This window comes from Pseudorasbora parva, chromosome 21 (assembly GCF_024679245.1).
Source record: "Pseudorasbora parva isolate DD20220531a chromosome 21, ASM2467924v1, whole genome shotgun sequence".
Lineage (NCBI taxonomy): Eukaryota > Metazoa > Chordata > Actinopteri > Cypriniformes > Gobionidae > Pseudorasbora > Pseudorasbora parva.
In genome coordinates, this window is record NC_090192.1 from 328,784 (window position 1) to 346,353 (window position 17,570).

Below are 17,570 nucleotides of genomic sequence, written 5' to 3' on the forward strand. Positions count from 1 at the left end.
TCCACTTACAACCTCAGCTACTCCATCCCTAAACCTACCCATTGATTTGTAGAGCATACACACTTTATGAGCATGTGTGTTCCCTGGGATTAAACTCACGATGGCATGATCACATGTGTTGTTGTACGATCCTATGGGTCGTATTTCATGAGTTAAAATATTGTCCATAGGAGCTCAACTTTAGTAAACGCTCCTAAGGTTCGCATTTCATGAGTTAAAATATTGTCGATAGGAGCTCAACTTTAGTAAACGCTCCTATGGGTCGTATTTCATGAGTTAAAATATTGTCGATAGGGGCACAACTTTAGTAAACGCTCCTATGGGTCGTATTTCATGAGTTAAAATATTGTCGATAGGGGCACAACTTTAGTAAACGCTCCTATGGGTCGTATTTCATGAGTTAAAATATTGTCGATAGGGGCACAACTTTAGTAAACGCTCCTATGGGTCGCATTTCATGAGTTAAAATATTGTCGATAGGGGCACAACTTTAGTAAACGCTCCTATGAGTCGTATTTCATGAGTTAAAATATTGGCGATAGGAGCACAACTTTAGTAAACGCTCCTATGGGTCGCATTTCATGAGTTAAAATATTGTCGATAGGGGCACAACTTTAGTAAACGCTCCTATGGGTCGTATTTCATGAGTTAAAATATTGTCGATAGGGGCACAACTTTAGTAAACGCTCCTATGGGTCGCATTTCATGAGTTAAAATATTGTCGATAGGGGCACAACTTTAGTAAACGCTCCTATGGGTCGTATTTCATGAGTTAAAATATTGTCGATAGGGGCACAACTTTAGTAAACGCTCCTATGAGTCGTATTTCATGAGTTAAAATATTGGCGATAGGAGCACAACTTTAGTAAACGCTCCTATGGGTCGCATTTCATGAGTTAAAATATTGGCGATAGGAGCTCAACTTTAGTAAACGCTCCTATGGGTCGCATTTCAAGAGTTAAAATATTGTCGATAGGGACACAACTTTAGTAAACGCTCCTATGGGTCGCATTTCATGAGTTAAATATTGTCGATAGGGGCACAACTTTAGTAAACGCTCCTATGGGTCGTATTTCAAGAGTTAAAATATTGTCGATAGGGGCACAACTTTAGTAAACGCTCCTATGGGTCGTCTTTCATGAGTTAAATATTGTCGATAGGGGCACAACTTTAGTAAACGCTCCTATGGGTCGTATTTCATGAGTTAAAATATTGTCGATAGGAGCTCAACTTTAGTAAACGCTCCTATGGGTCGTATTTCATGAGTTAAAATATTGTCGATAGGAGCTCAACTTTAGTAAACGCTCCTATGGGTCGCATTTCATGAGTTAAAATATTGTCGATAGGGGCACAACTTTAGTAAACGCTCCTATGGGTCGTATTTCATGAGTTAAAATATTGTCGATAGGGGCACAACTTTAGTAAACGCTCCTATGGGTCGCATTTCATGAGTTAAAATATTGTCGATAGGGGCACAACTTTAGTAAACGCTCCTATGGGTCGTATTTCATGAGTTAAAATATTGTCGATAGGGGCACAACTTTAGTAAACGCTCCTATGAGTCGTATTTCATGAGTTAAAATATTGGCGATAGGAGCACAACTTTAGTAAACGCTCCTATGGGTCGCATTTCATGAGTTAAAATATTGGCGATAGGAGCACAACTTTAGTAAACGCTCCTATGGGTCGCATTTCATGAGTTAAATATTGTCGATAGGGGCACAACTTTAGTAAACGCTCCTATGGGTCGTATTTCAAGAGTTAAAATATTGTCGATAGGGGCACAACTTTAGTAAACGCTCCTATGGGTCGTATTTCATGAGTTAAATATTGTCGATAGGGGCACAACTTTAGTAAACGCTCCTATGGGTCGTATTTCATGAGTTAAAATATTGTCGATAGGAGCTCAACTTTAGTAAACGCTCCTATGGGTCGTATTTCATGAGTTAAAATATTGTCGATAGGAGCTCAACTTTAGTAAACGCTCCTATGGGTCGTATTTCATGAGTTAAAATATTGTCGATAGGAGCTCAACTTTAGTAAACGCTCCTATGGGTCGTATTTCATGAGTTAAAATATTGTCGATAGGAGCTCAACTTTAGTAAACGCTCCTATGGGTCGTATTTCATGAGTTAAATATTGTCGATAGGGGCACAACTTTAGTAAACGCTCCTATGGGTCGTATTTCATGAGTTAAAATATTGTCGATAGGGGCACAACTTTAGTAAACGCTCCTATGGATCGTATTTCATGAGTTAAATATTGTCGATAGGGGCACAACTTTAGTAAACGCTCCTATGGGTCGTATTTCAAGAGTTAAAATATTGTCGATAGGGGCACAACTTTAGTAAACGCTCCTATGGGTCGTATTTCATGAGTTAAATATTGTCGATAGGGGCACAACTTTAGTAAACGCTCCTATGGGTCGTATTTCAAGAGTTAAAATATTGTCGATAGGGGCTCAACTTTAGTAAACGCTCCTATGGGTCGTATTTCATGAGTTAAAATATTGTCGATAGGGGCTCAACTTTAGTAAACGCTCCTATGGGTCGCATTTCATGAGTTAAATATTGTCGATAGGGGCACAACTTTAGTAAACGCTCCTATGGGTCGCATTTCAAGAGTTAAAATATTGTCGATAGGGGCACAACTTTAGTAAACGCTCCTATGGGTCGTATTTCATGAGTTAAATATTGTCGATAGGGGCACAACTTTAGTAAACGCTCCTATGGGTCGTATTTCATGAGTTAAAATATTGTCGATAGGGGCACAACTTTAGTAAACGCTCCTATGGGTCGTATTTCATGAGTTAAAATATTGTCGATAGGAGCTCAACTTTAGTAAACGCTCCTATGGGTCGTATTTCATGAGTTAAAATATTGTCGATAGGAGCTCAACTTTAGTAAACGCTCCTATGGGTCGTATTTCATGAGTTAAAATATTGTCGATAGGAGCTCAACTTTAGTAAACGCTCCTATGGGTCGCATTTCATGAGTTAAATATTGTCGATAGGGGCACAACTTTAGTAAACGCTCCTATGGGTCGTATTTCATGAGTTAAAATATTGTCGATAGGGGCACAACTTTAGTAAACCCTCCTATGGGTCGTTTTTCATGAGTTAAAATATTGTCGATAGTAGCACAACTTTAGTAAACGCTCCTATGGGTCGTATTTCATGAGTTAAAATATTGTCGATAGGGGCACAACTTTAGTAAACGCTCCTATGGGTCGTATTTCATGAGTTATAATATTGTCGATAGGGGCACAACTTTAGTAAACGCTCCTATGGGTCGTATTTCATGAGTTAAAATATTGTCGATAGGGGCACAACTTTAGTAAACGCTCCTATGGGTCGTATTTCATGAGTTATAATATTGTCGATAGGGGCACAACTTTAGTAAACGCTCCTATGGGTCGTATTTCATGAGTTAAAATATTGTCGATAGGGGCACAACTTTAGTAAACGCTCCTATGGGTCGTATTTCATGAGTTAAAATATTGTCGATAGGAGCACAACTTTAGTAAACGCTGCTATGGGTCGTATTTCATGAGTTAAAATATTGTCGATAGGGGCACAACTTTAGTAAACGCTGCTATGGGTCGTATTTCATGAGTTAAAATATTGTCGATAGGGGCACAACTTTAGTAAACGCTCCTATGGGTCGTATTTCATGAGTTAAAATATTGTCGATAGGAGCACAACTTTAGTAAACGCTCCTATGGGTCGTATTTCATGAGTTAAAATATTGTCGATAGGGGCACAACTTTAGTAAACGCTCCTATGGGTCGTATTTCATGAATTAAAATATTGTCGATAGGGGCACAACTTTAGTAAACGCTCCTATGGGTCGTATTTCATGAATTAAAATATTGTCGATAGGGACACAACTTTAGTAAACGCTCCTATGGGTCGTATTTCATGAGTTAAAATATTGTCGATAGGGGCACAACTCTAGTAAACGCTCCTATGGGTCGTATTTCATGAGTTAAAATATTGTCGATAGGGGCACAACTTTAGTAAACGCTCCTATGGGTCGTATTTCATGAGTTAAAATATTGTCGATAGGAGCACAACTTTAGTAAACGCTCCTATGGGTCGTATTTCATGAGTTAAAATATTGTCGATAGGGGCACAACTTTAGTAAACGCTCCTATGGGTCGTATTTCATGAGTTAAAATATTGTCGATAGGGGCACAACTTTAGTAAACGCTCCTATGGGTCGTATTTCATGAGTTAAAATATTGTCGATAGGAGCACAACTTTAGTAAACGCTCCTATGGGTCGGATTTCATGAGTTAAAATATTGTCGATAGGGGCACAACTTTAGTAAACGCTCCTATGGGTCGTATTTCATGAGTTAAAATATTGTCGATAGGAGCACAACTTTAGTAAACGCTCCTATGGGTCGTATTTCATGAGTTAAAATATTGTCGATAGGAGCACAACTTTAGTAAACGCTCCTATGGGTCGTATTTCATGAGTTAAAATATTGTCGATAGGGGCACAACTTTAGTAAAAGCTCCTATGGGTCGTATTTCATGAGTTAAAATATTGTCGATAGGAGCTCAACTTTAGTAAACGCTCCTATGGGTCGTATTTCATGAGTTAAAATATTGTCGATAGGAGCTCAACTTTAGTAAACGCTCCTATGGGTCGTATTTCAAGAGTTAAAATATTGTCGATAGGAGCACAACTTTAGTAAACGCTCCTAAGGGTCGTATTTCATGAGTTAAAATATTGTCGATAGGAGCACAACTTTAGTAAACGCTCCTATGGGTCGTATTTCATGAGTTAAAATATTGTCGATAGGGGCACAACTTTAGTAAACGCTCCTATGGGTCGTATTTCATGAGTTAAAATATTGTCGATAGGAGCACAACTTTAGTAAACGCTGCTATGGGTCGTATTTCATGAGTTAAAATATTGTCGAAAGGAGCACAACTTTAGTAAACGCTGCTATGGGTCGTATTTCATGAGTTAAAATATTGTCGATAGGGGCACAACTTTAGTAAACGCTCCTATGGGTCGTATTTCATGAGTTAAAATATTGTCGATAGGAGCACAACTTTAGTAAACGCTCCTATGGGTCGTATTTCATGAGTTAAAATATTGTCGATAGGGGCACAACTTTAGTAAAAGCTCCTATAGGTCGTATTTCATGAGTTAAAATATTGTCGATAGGGGCACAACTTTAGTAAACGCTCCTATGGGTCGTATTTCATGAGTTAAAATATTGTCGATAGGAGCTCAACTTTAGTAAACGCTCCTATGGGTCGTATTTCATGAGTTAAAATATTGTCGATAGGGGCACAACTTTAGTAAACGCTCCTATGGGTCGTATTTCATGAGTTAAAATATTGTCGATAGGAGCTCAACTTTAGTAAACGCTCCTATGGGTCGTATTTCATGAGTTAAAATATTGTCGATAGGAGCTCAACTTTAGTAAACGCTCCTATGGGTCGTATTTCATGAGTTAAAATATTGTCGATAGGAGCACAACTTTAGTAAACGCTGCTATGGGTTGTATTTCATGAGTTAAAATATTGTCGATAGGAGCACAACTTTAGTAAACGCTCCTATGGGTCGCATTTCATGAGTTAAAATATTGTCGATAGGAGCTCAACTTTAGTAAACGCTCCTATGGGTCGTATTTCATGAGTTAAAATATTGTCGATAGGAGCACAACTTTAGTAAACGCTCCTATGGGTCGTATTTCATGAATTAAAATATTGTCGATAGGAGCACAACTTTAGTAAACGCTCCTATGGGTCGTATTTCATGAGTTAAAATATTGTCGATAGGAGCACAACTTTAGTAAACGCTCCTATGGGTCGCATTTCATGAGTTAAAATATTGTCGATAGGAGCTCAACTTTAGTAAACGCTCCTATGGGTCGTATTTCATGAGTTAAAATATTGTCGATAGGAGCACAACTTTAGTAAACGCTCCTATGGGTCGCATTTCATGAGTTAAAATATTGTCGATAGGAGCACAACTTTAGTAAACGCTCCTATGGGTCGTATTTCAAGAGTTAAAATATTGTCGATAGGAGCTCAACTTTAGTAAACGCTCCTATGGGTCGCATTTCATGAGTTAAAATATTGTCGATAGGAGCACAACTTTAGTAAACGCTCCTATGGGTCGTATTTCATGAGTTAAAATATTGTCGATAGGGGCACAACTTTAGTAAACGCTCCTATGGGTCGTATTTCATGAGTTAAATATTGTCGATAGGGGCACAACTTTAGTAAACGCTCCTATGGGTCGTATTTCAAGAGTTAAAATATTGTCGATAGGGGCACAACTTTAGTAAACGCTCCTATGGGTCGTATTTCATGAGTTAAATATTGTCGATAGGGGCACAACTTTAGTAAACGCTCCTATGGGTCGTATTTCAAGAGTTAAAATATTGTCGATAGGGGCTCAACTTTAGTAAACGCTCCTATGGGTCGTATTTCATAAGTTAAAATATTGTCGATAGGGGCACAACTTTAGTAAACGCTCCAATGGGTCGCATTTCATGAGTTAAATATTGTCGATAGGGGCACAACTTTAGTAAACGCTCCTATGGGTCGTATTTCATGAGTTAAAATATTGTCGATAGGAGCTCAACTTTAGTAAACGCTCCTATGGGTCGTATTTCATGAGTTAAAATATTGTCGATAGGAGCTCAACTTTAGTAAACGCTCCTATGGGTCGTATTTCATGAGTTAAAATATTGTCGATAGGAGCTCAACTTTAGTAAACGCTCCTATGGGTCGTATTTCATGAGTTATAATATTGTCGATAGGGGCACAACTTTAGTAAACGCTCCTATGGGTCGTATTTCATGAGTTAAAATATTGTCGATAGGGGCACAACTTTAGTAAACGCTCCTATGGGTCGTATTTCATGAGTTAAAATATTGTCGATAGGAGCACAACTTTAGTAAACGCTCCTATGGGTCGTATTTCATGAGTTAAAATATTGTCGATAGGAGCACAACTTTAGTAAACGCTGCTATGGGTCGTATTTCATGAGTTAAAATATTGTCGATAGGGGCACAACTTTAGTAAACGCTCCTATGGGTCGTATTTCATGAGTTAAAATATTGTCGATAGGAGCACAACTTTAGTAAACGCTCCTATGGGTCGTATTTCATGAGTTAAAATATTGTCGATAGGGGCACAACTTTAGTAAACGCTCCTATGGGTCGTATTTCATGAGTTAAAATATTGTCGATAGGGACACAACTTTAGTAAACGCTCCTATGGGTCGTATTTCATGAGTTAAAATATTGTCGATAGGAGCACAACTTTAGTAAACGCTGCTATGGGTCGTATTTCATGAGTTAAAATATTGTCGATAGGGGCACAACTTTAGTAAACGCTCCTATGGGTCGTATTTCATGAGTTAAAATATTGTCGATAGGGGCACAACTTTAGTAAACGCTCCTATGGGTCGTATTTCATGAGTTAAAATATTGTCGATAGGAGCACAACTTTAGTAAACGCTCCTATGGGTCGTATTTCATGAGTTAAAATATTGTCAATAGGGGCACAACTTTAGTAAACGCTCCTATGGGTCGTATTTCATGAGTTATAATATTGTCGATAGGGGCACAACTTTAGTAAACGCTCCTATGGGTCGTATTACAAGAGTTAAAATATTGTCGATAGGGGCACAACTTTAGTAAACGCTCCTATGGGTCGTATTTCATGAGTTAAAATATTGTCGATAGGGGCACAACTTTAGTAAACGCTCCTATGGGTCGTATTTCATGAGTTAAAATATTGTCGATAGGAGCACAACTTTAGTAAACGCTCCTATGGGTCGTATTTCATGAGTTAAAATATTGTCGATAGGAGCACAACTTTAGTAAACGCTCCTATGGGTCGTATTTCATGAGTTAAAATATTGTCGATAGGAGCTCAACTTTAGTAAACGCTCCTATGGGTCGTATTTCATGAGTTAAAATATTGTCGATAGGAGCTCAACTTTAGTAAACGCTCCTATGGGTCGTATTTCAAGAGTTAAAATATTGTCGATAGGGGCACAACTTTAGTAAACGCTCCTATGGGTCGTATTTCATGAGTTAAATATTGTCGATAGGGGCACAACTTTAGTAAACGCTCCTATGGGTCGTATTTCATGAGTTAAAATATTGTCGATAGGAGCTCAACTTTAGTAAACGCTCCTATGGGTCGTATTTCATGAGTTAAAATATTGTCGATAGGAGCTCAACTTTAGTAAACGCTCCTATGGGTCGCATTTCATGAGTTAAAATATTGTCGATAGGGGCACAACTTTAGTAAACGCTCCTATGGGTCGTATTTCATGAGTTAAAATATTGTCGATAGGGGCACAACTTTAGTAAACGCTCCTATGGGTCGCATTTCATGAGTTAAAATATTGTCGATAGGGGCACAACTTTAGTAAACGCTCCTATGGGTCGTATTTCATGAGTTAAAATATTGTCGATAGGGGCACAACTTTAGTAAACGCTCCTATGAGTCGTATTTCATGAGTTAAAATATTGGCGATAGGAGCACAACTTTAGTAAACGCTCCTATGGGTCGTATTTCATGAGTTAAAATATTGTCGATAGGAGCTCAACTTTAGTAAACGCTCCTATGGGTCGTATTTCATGAGTTAAAATATTGTCGATAGGAGCTCAACTTTAGTAAACGCTCCTATGGGTCGTATTTCATGAGTTAAAATATTGTCGATAGGAGCTCAACTTTAGTAAACGCTCCTATGGGTCGTATTTCATGAGTTAAAATATTGTCGATAGGAGCTCAACTTTAGTAAACGCTCCTATGGGTCGTATTTCATGAGTTAAAATATTGTCGATAGGGGCACAACTTTAGTAAACGCTCCTATGGGTCGTATTTCATGAGTTAAAATATTGTCGATAGGGGCACAACTTTAGTAAACGCTCCTATGGGTCGTATTTCATGAGTTAAATATTGTCGATAGGGGCACAACTTTAGTAAACGCTCCTATGGGTCGTATTTCATGAGTTAAAATATTGTCGATAGGGGCACAACTTTAGTAAACGCTCCTATGGGTCGTATTTCATGAGTTAAAATATTGTCGATAGGAGCTCAACTTTAGTAAACGCTCCTATGGGTCGTATTTCATGAGTTAAAATATTGTCGATAGGAGCACAACTTTAGTAAACGCTCCTATGGGTCGTATTTCATGAGTTAAAATATTGTCGATAGGGGCACAACTTTAGTAAACGCTCCTATGGGTCGTATTTCATGAGTTAAAATATTGTCGATAGGAGCACAACTTTAGTAAACGCTCCTATGGGTCGTATTTCATGAGTTAAAATATTGTCGATAGGAGCACAACTTTAGTAAACGCTCCTATGGGTCGTATTTCATGAGTTAAAATATTGTCGATAGGGGCACAACTTTAGTAAACGCTCCTATGGATCGTATTTCATGAGTTAAATATTGTCGATAGGGGCACAACTTTAGTAAACGCTCCTATGGGTCGTATTTCAAGAGTTAAAATATTGTCGATAGGGGCACAACTTTAGTAAACGCTCCTATGGGTCGTATTTCATGAGTTAAATATTGTCGATAGGGGCACAACTTTAGTAAACGCTCCTATGGGTCGTATTTCAAGAGTTAAAATATTGTCGATAGGGGCTCAACTTTAGTAAACGCTCCTATGGGTCGTATTTCATGAGTTAAAATATTGTCGATAGGGGCTCAACTTTAGTAAACGCTCCTATGGGTCGCATTTCATGAGTTAAATATTGTCGATAGGGGCACAACTTTAGTAAACGCTCCTATGGGTCGCATTTCAAGAGTTAAAATATTGTCGATAGGGGCACAACTTTAGTAAACGCTCCTATGGGTCGTATTTCATGAGTTAAATATTGTCGATAGGGGCACAACTTTAGTAAACGCTCCTATGGGTCGTATTTCATGAGTTAAAATATTGTCGATAGGGGCACAACTTTAGTAAACGCTCCTATGGGTCGTATTTCATGAGTTAAAATATTGTCGATAGGAGCTCAACTTTAGTAAACGCTCCTATGGGTCGTATTTCATGAGTTAAAATATTGTCGATAGGAGCTCAACTTTAGTAAACGCTCCTATGGGTCGTATTTCATGAGTTAAAATATTGTCGATAGGAGCTCAACTTTAGTAAACGCTCCTATGGGTCGTATTTCATGAGTTAAATATTGTCGATAGGGGCACAACTTTAGTAAACGCTCCTATGGGTCGTATTTCATGAGTTAAAATATTGTCGATAGGGGCACAACTTTAGTAAACCCTCCTATGGGTCGTTTTTCATGAGTTAAAATATTGTCGATAGTAGCACAACTTTAGTAAACGCTCCTATGGGTCGTATTTCATGAGTTAAAATATTGTCGATAGGGGCACAACTTTAGTAAACGCTCCTATGGGTCGTATTTCATGAGTTATAATATTGTCGATAGGGGCACAACTTTAGTAAACGCTCCTATGGGTCGTATTTCATGAGTTAAAATATTGTCGATAGGGGCACAACTTTAGTAAACGCTCCTATGGGTCGTATTTCATGAGTTATAATATTGTCGATAGGGGCACAACTTTAGTAAACGCTCCTATGGGTCGTATTTCATGAGTTAAAATATTGTCGATAGGGGCACAACTTTAGTAAACGCTCCTATGGGTCGTATTTCATGAGTTAAAATATTGTCGATAGGAGCACAACTTTAGTAAACGCTGCTATGGGTCGTATTTCATGAGTTAAAATATTGTCGATAGGGGCACAACTTTAGTAAACGCTGCTATGGGTCGTATTTCATGAGTTAAAATATTGTCGATAGGGGCACAACTTTAGTAAACGCTCCTATGGGTCGTATTTCATGAGTTAAAATATTGTCGATAGGAGCACAACTTTAGTAAACGCTCCTATGGGTCGTATTTCATGAGTTAAAATATTGTCGATAGGGGCACAACTTTAGTAAACGCTCCTATGGGTCGTATTTCATGAATTAAAATATTGTCGATAGGGGCACAACTTTAGTAAACGCTCCTATGGGTCGTATTTCATGAATTAAAATATTGTCGATAGGGACACAACTTTAGTAAACGCTCCTATGGGTCGTATTTCATGAGTTAAAATATTGTCGATAGGGGCACAACTCTAGTAAACGCTCCTATGGGTCGTATTTCATGAGTTAAAATATTGTCGATAGGGGCACAACTTTAGTAAACGCTCCTATGGGTCGTATTTCATGAGTTAAAATATTGTCGATAGGAGCACAACTTTAGTAAACGCTCCTATGGGTCGTATTTCATGAGTTAAAATATTGTCGATAGGGGCACAACTTTAGTAAACGCTCCTATGGGTCGTATTTCATGAGTTAAAATATTGTCGATAGGGACACAACTTTAGTAAACGCTCCTATGGGTCGTATTTCATGAGTTAAAATATTGTCGATAGGAGCACAACTTTAGTAAACGCTGCTATGGGTCGTATTTCATGAGTTAAAATATTGTCGATAGGGGCACAACTTTAGTAAACGCTCCTATGGGTCGTATTTCATGAGTTAAAATATTGTCGATAGGGGCACAACTTTAGTAAACGCTCCTATGGGTCGTATTTCATGAGTTAAAATATTGTCGATAGGAGCACAACTTTAGTAAACGCTCCTATGGGTCGTATTTCATGAGTTAAAATATTGTCAATAGGGGCACAACTTTAGTAAACGCTCCTATGGGTCGTATTTCATGAGTTATAATATTGTCGATAGGGGCACAACTTTAGTAAACGCTCCTATGGGTCGTATTACAAGAGTTAAAATATTGTCGATAGGGGCACAACTTTAGTAAACGCTCCTATGGGTCGTATTTCATGAGTTAAAATATTGTCGATAGGGGCACAACTTTAGTAAACGCTCCTATGGGTCGTATTTCATGAGTTAAAATATTGTCGATAGGAGCACAACTTTAGTAAACGCTCCTATGGGTCGTATTTCATGAGTTAAAATATTGTCGATAGGAGCACAACTTTAGTAAACGCTCCTATGGGTCGTATTTCATGAGTTAAAATATTGTCGATAGGAGCTCAACTTTAGTAAACGCTCCTATGGGTCGTATTTCATGAGTTAAAATATTGTCGATAGGAGCTCAACTTTAGTAAACGCTCCTATGGGTCGTATTTCAAGAGTTAAAATATTGTCGATAGGGGCACAACTTTAGTAAACGCTCCTATGGGTCGTATTTCATGAGTTAAATATTGTCGATAGGGGCACAACTTTAGTAAACGCTCCTATGGGTCGTATTTCATGAGTTAAAATATTGTCGATAGGAGCTCAACTTTAGTAAACGCTCCTATGGGTCGTATTTCATGAGTTAAAATATTGTCGATAGGAGCTCAACTTTAGTAAACGCTCCTATGGGTCGCATTTCATGAGTTAAAATATTGTCGATAGGGGCACAACTTTAGTAAACGCTCCTATGGGTCGTATTTCATGAGTTAAAATATTGTCGATAGGGGCACAACTTTAGTAAACGCTCCTATGGGTCGCATTTCATGAGTTAAAATATTGTCGATAGGGGCACAACTTTAGTAAACGCTCCTATGGGTCGTATTTCATGAGTTAAAATATTGTCGATAGGGGCACAACTTTAGTAAACGCTCCTATGAGTCGTATTTCATGAGTTAAAATATTGGCGATAGGAGCACAACTTTAGTAAACGCTCCTATGGGTCGCATTTCATGAGTTAAAATATTGGCGATAGGAGCACAACTTTAGTAAACGCTCCTATGGGTCGCATTTCATGAGTTAAATATTGTCGATAGGGGCACAACTTTAGTAAACGCTCCTATGGGTCGTATTTCAAGAGTTAAAATATTGTCGATAGGGGCACAACTTTAGTAAACGCTCCTATGGGTCGTATTTCATGAGTTAAATATTGTCGATAGGGGCACAACTTTAGTAAACGCTCCTATGGGTCGTATTTCATGAGTTAAAATATTGTCGATAGGAGCTCAACTTTAGTAAACGCTCCTATGGGTCGTATTTCATGAGTTAAAATATTGTCGATAGGAGCTCAACTTTAGTAAACGCTCCTATGGGTCGTATTTCATGAGTTAAAATATTGTCGATAGGAGCTCAACTTTAGTAAACGCTCCTATGGGTCGTATTTCATGAGTTAAAATATTGTCGATAGGAGCTCAACTTTAGTAAACGCTCCTATGGGTCGTATTTCATGAGTTAAAATATTGTCGATAGGGGCACAACTTTAGTAAACGCTCCTATGGGTCGTATTTCATGAGTTAAAATATTGTCGATAGGGGCACAACTTTAGTAAACGCTCCTATGGGTCGTATTTCATGAGTTAAATATTGTCGATAGGGGCACAACTTTAGTAAACGCTCCTATGGGTCGTATTTCATGAGTTAAAATATTGTCGATAGGGGCACAACTTTAGTAAACGCTCCTATGGGTCGTATTTCATGAGTTAAAATATTGTCGATAGGAGCTCAACTTTAGTAAACGCTCCTATGGGTCGTATTTCATGAGTTAAAATATTGTCGATAGGAGCACAACTTTAGTAAACGCTCCTATGGGTCGTATTTCATGAGTTAAAATATTGTCGATAGGGGCACAACTTTAGTAAACGCTCCTATGGGTCGTATTTCATGAGTTAAAATATTGTCGATAGGAGCACAACTTTAGTAAACGCTCCTATGGGTCGTATTTCATGAGTTAAAATATTGTCGATAGGAGCACAACTTTAGTAAACGCTCCTATGGGTCGTATTTCATGAGTTAAAATATTGTCGATAGGGGCACAACTTTAGTAAACGCTCCTATGGATCGTATTTCATGAGTTAAATATTGTCGATAGGGGCACAACTTTAGTAAACGCTCCTATGGGTCGTATTTCAAGAGTTAAAATATTGTCGATAGGGGCACAACTTTAGTAAACGCTCCTATGGGTCGTATTTCATGAGTTAAATATTGTCGATAGGGGCACAACTTTAGTAAACGCTCCTATGGGTCGTATTTCAAGAGTTAAAATATTGTCGATAGGGGCTCAACTTTAGTAAACGCTCCTATGGGTCGTATTTCATGAGTTAAAATATTGTCGATAGGGGCTCAACTTTAGTAAACGCTCCTATGGGTCGCATTTCATGAGTTAAATATTGTCGATAGGGGCACAACTTTAGTAAACGCTCCTATGGGTCGCATTTCAAGAGTTAAAATATTGTCGATAGGGGCACAACTTTAGTAAACGCTCCTATGGGTCGTATTTCATGAGTTAAATATTGTCGATAGGGGCACAACTTTAGTAAACGCTCCTATGGGTCGTATTTCATGAGTTAAAATATTGTCGATAGGGGCACAACTTTAGTAAACGCTCCTATGGGTCGTATTTCATGAGTTAAAATATTGTCGATAGGAGCTCAACTTTAGTAAACGCTCCTATGGGTCGTATTTCATGAGTTAAAATATTGTCGATAGGAGCTCAACTTTAGTAAACGCTCCTATGGGTCGTATTTCATGAGTTAAAATATTGTCGATAGGAGCTCAACTTTAGTAAACGCTCCTATGGGTCGTATTTCATGAGTTAAATATTGTCGATAGGGGCACAACTTTAGTAAACGCTCCTATGGGTCGTATTTCATGAGTTAAAATATTGTCGATAGGGGCACAACTTTAGTAAACCCTCCTATGGGTCGTTTTTCATGAGTTAAAATATTGTCGATAGTAGCACAACTTTAGTAAACGCTCCTATGGGTCGTATTTCATGAGTTAAAATATTGTCGATAGGGGCACAACTTTAGTAAACGCTCCTATGGGTCGTATTTCATGAGTTATAATATTGTCGATAGGGGCACAACTTTAGTAAACGCTCCTATGGGTCGTATTTCATGAGTTAAAATATTGTCGATAGGGGCACAACTTTAGTAAACGCTCCTATGGGTCGTATTTCATGAGTTATAATATTGTCGATAGGGGCACAACTTTAGTAAACGCTCCTATGGGTCGTATTTCATGAGTTAAAATATTGTCGATAGGGGCACAACTTTAGTAAACGCTCCTATGGGTCGTATTTCATGAGTTAAAATATTGTCGATAGGAGCACAACTTTAGTAAACGCTGCTATGGGTCGTATTTCATGAGTTAAAATATTGTCGATAGGGGCACAACTTTAGTAAACGCTGCTATGGGTCGTATTTCATGAGTTAAAATATTGTCGATAGGGGCACAACTTTAGTAAACGCTCCTATGGGTCGTATTTCATGAGTTAAAATATTGTCGATAGGAGCACAACTTTAGTAAACGCTCCTATGGGTCGTATTTCATGAGTTAAAATATTGTCGATAGGGGCACAACTTTAGTAAACGCTCCTATGGGTCGTATTTCATGAATTAAAATATTGTCGATAGGGGCACAACTTTAGTAAACGCTCCTATGGGTCGTATTTCATGAATTAAAATATTGTCGATAGGGACACAACTTTAGTAAACGCTCCTATGGGTCGTATTTCATGAGTTAAAATATTGTCGATAGGGGCACAACTCTAGTAAACGCTCCTATGGGTCGTATTTCATGAGTTAAAATATTGTCGATAGGGGCACAACTTTAGTAAACGCTCCTATGGGTCGTATTTCATGAGTTAAAATATTGTCGATAGGAGCACAACTTTAGTAAACGCTCCTATGGGTCGTATTTCATGAGTTAAAATATTGTCGATAGGGGCACAACTTTAGTAAACGCTCCTATGGGTCGTATTTCATGAGTTAAAATATTGTCGATAGGGGCACAACTTTAGTAAACGCTCCTATGGGTCGTATTTCATGAGTTAAAATATTGTCGATAGGAGCACAACTTTAGTAAACGCTCCTATGGGTCGGATTTCATGAGTTAAAATATTGTCGATAGGGGCACAACTTTAGTAAACGCTCCTATGGGTCGTATTTCATGAGTTAAAATATTGTCGATAGGAGCACAACTTTAGTAAACGCTCCTATGGGTCGTATTTCATGAGTTAAAATATTGTCGATAGGAGCACAACTTTAGTAAACGCTCCTATGGGTCGTATTTCATGAGTTAAAATATTGTCGATAGGGGCACAACTTTAGTAAAAGCTCCTATGGGTCGTATTTCATGAGTTAAAATATTGTCGATAGGAGCTCAACTTTAGTAAACGCTCCTATGGGTCGTATTTCATGAGTTAAAATATTGTCGATAGGAGCTCAACTTTAGTAAACGCTCCTATGGGTCGTATTTCAAGAGTTAAAATATTGTCGATAGGAGCACAACTTTAGTAAACGCTCCTATGGGTCGTATTTCATGAGTTAAAATATTGTCGATAGGAGCACAACTTTAGTAAACGCTCCTATGGGTCGTATTTCATGAGTTAAAATATTGTCGATAGGGGCACAACTTTAGTAAACGCTCCTATGGGTCGTATTTCATGAGTTAAAATATTGTCGATAGGAGCACAACTTTAGTAAACGCTCCTATGGGTCGTATTTCATGAGTTAAAATATTGTCGATAGGAGCACAACTTTAGTAAACGCTGCTATGGGTCGTATTTCATGAGTTAAAATATTGTCGAAAGGAGCACAACTTTAGTAAACGCTGCTATGGGTCGTATTTCATGAGTTAAAATATTGTCGATAGGGGCACAACTTTAGTAAACGCTCCTATGGGTCGTATTTCATGAGTTAAAATATTGTCGATAGGGGCACAACTTTAGTAAAAGCTCCTATAGGTCGTATTTCATGAGTTAAAATATTGTCGATAGGGGCACAACTTTAGTAAACGCTCCTATGGGTCGTATTTCATGAGTTAAAATATTGTCGATAGGAGCTCAACTTTAGTAAACGCTCCTATGGGTCGTATTTCATGAGTTAAAATATTGTCGATAGGGGCACAACTTTAGTAAACGCTCCTATGGGTCGTATTTCATGAGTTAAAATATTGTCGATAGGAGCTCAACTTTAGTAAACGCTCCTATGGGTCTTATTTCAAGAGTTAAAATATTGTCGATAGGAGCTCAACTTTAGTAAACGCTCCTATGGGTCGTATTTCATGAGTTAAAATATTGTCGATAGGAGCTCAACTTTAGTAAACGCTCCTATGGGTCGTATTTCATGAGTTAAAATATTGTCGATAGGAGCTCAACTTTAGTAAACGCTCCTATGGGTCGTATTTCATGAGTTAAAATATTGTCGATAGGAGCTCAACTTTAGTAAACGCTCCTATGGGTCGTATTTCATGAGTTAAAATATTGTCGATAGGAGCACAACTTTAGTAAACGCTGCTATGGGTTGTATTTCATGAGTTAAAATATTGTCGATAGGAGCACAACTTTAGTAAACGCTCCTATGGGTCGCATTTCATGAGTTAAAATATTGTCGATAGGAGCTCAACTTTAGTAAACGCTCCTATGGGTCGTATTTCATGAGTTAAAATATTGTCGATAGGAGCACAACTTTAGTAAACGCTCCTATGGGTCGTATTTCATGAATTAAAATATTGTCGATAGGAGCACAACTTTAGTAAACGCTCCTATGGGTCGTATTTCATGAGTTAAAATATTGTCGATAGGAGCACA

General features: G+C 38.2%; 1 protein-coding gene across 13 annotated transcripts in view; it reads left to right on the plus strand.

Moving 5' to 3' along the window:
* Positions 1–17,570, plus strand: part of shisa6 (shisa family member 6) — a 163,530-nt gene that overhangs the window by 132,722 nt on the left and 13,238 nt on the right. The window lies entirely within an intron of this gene.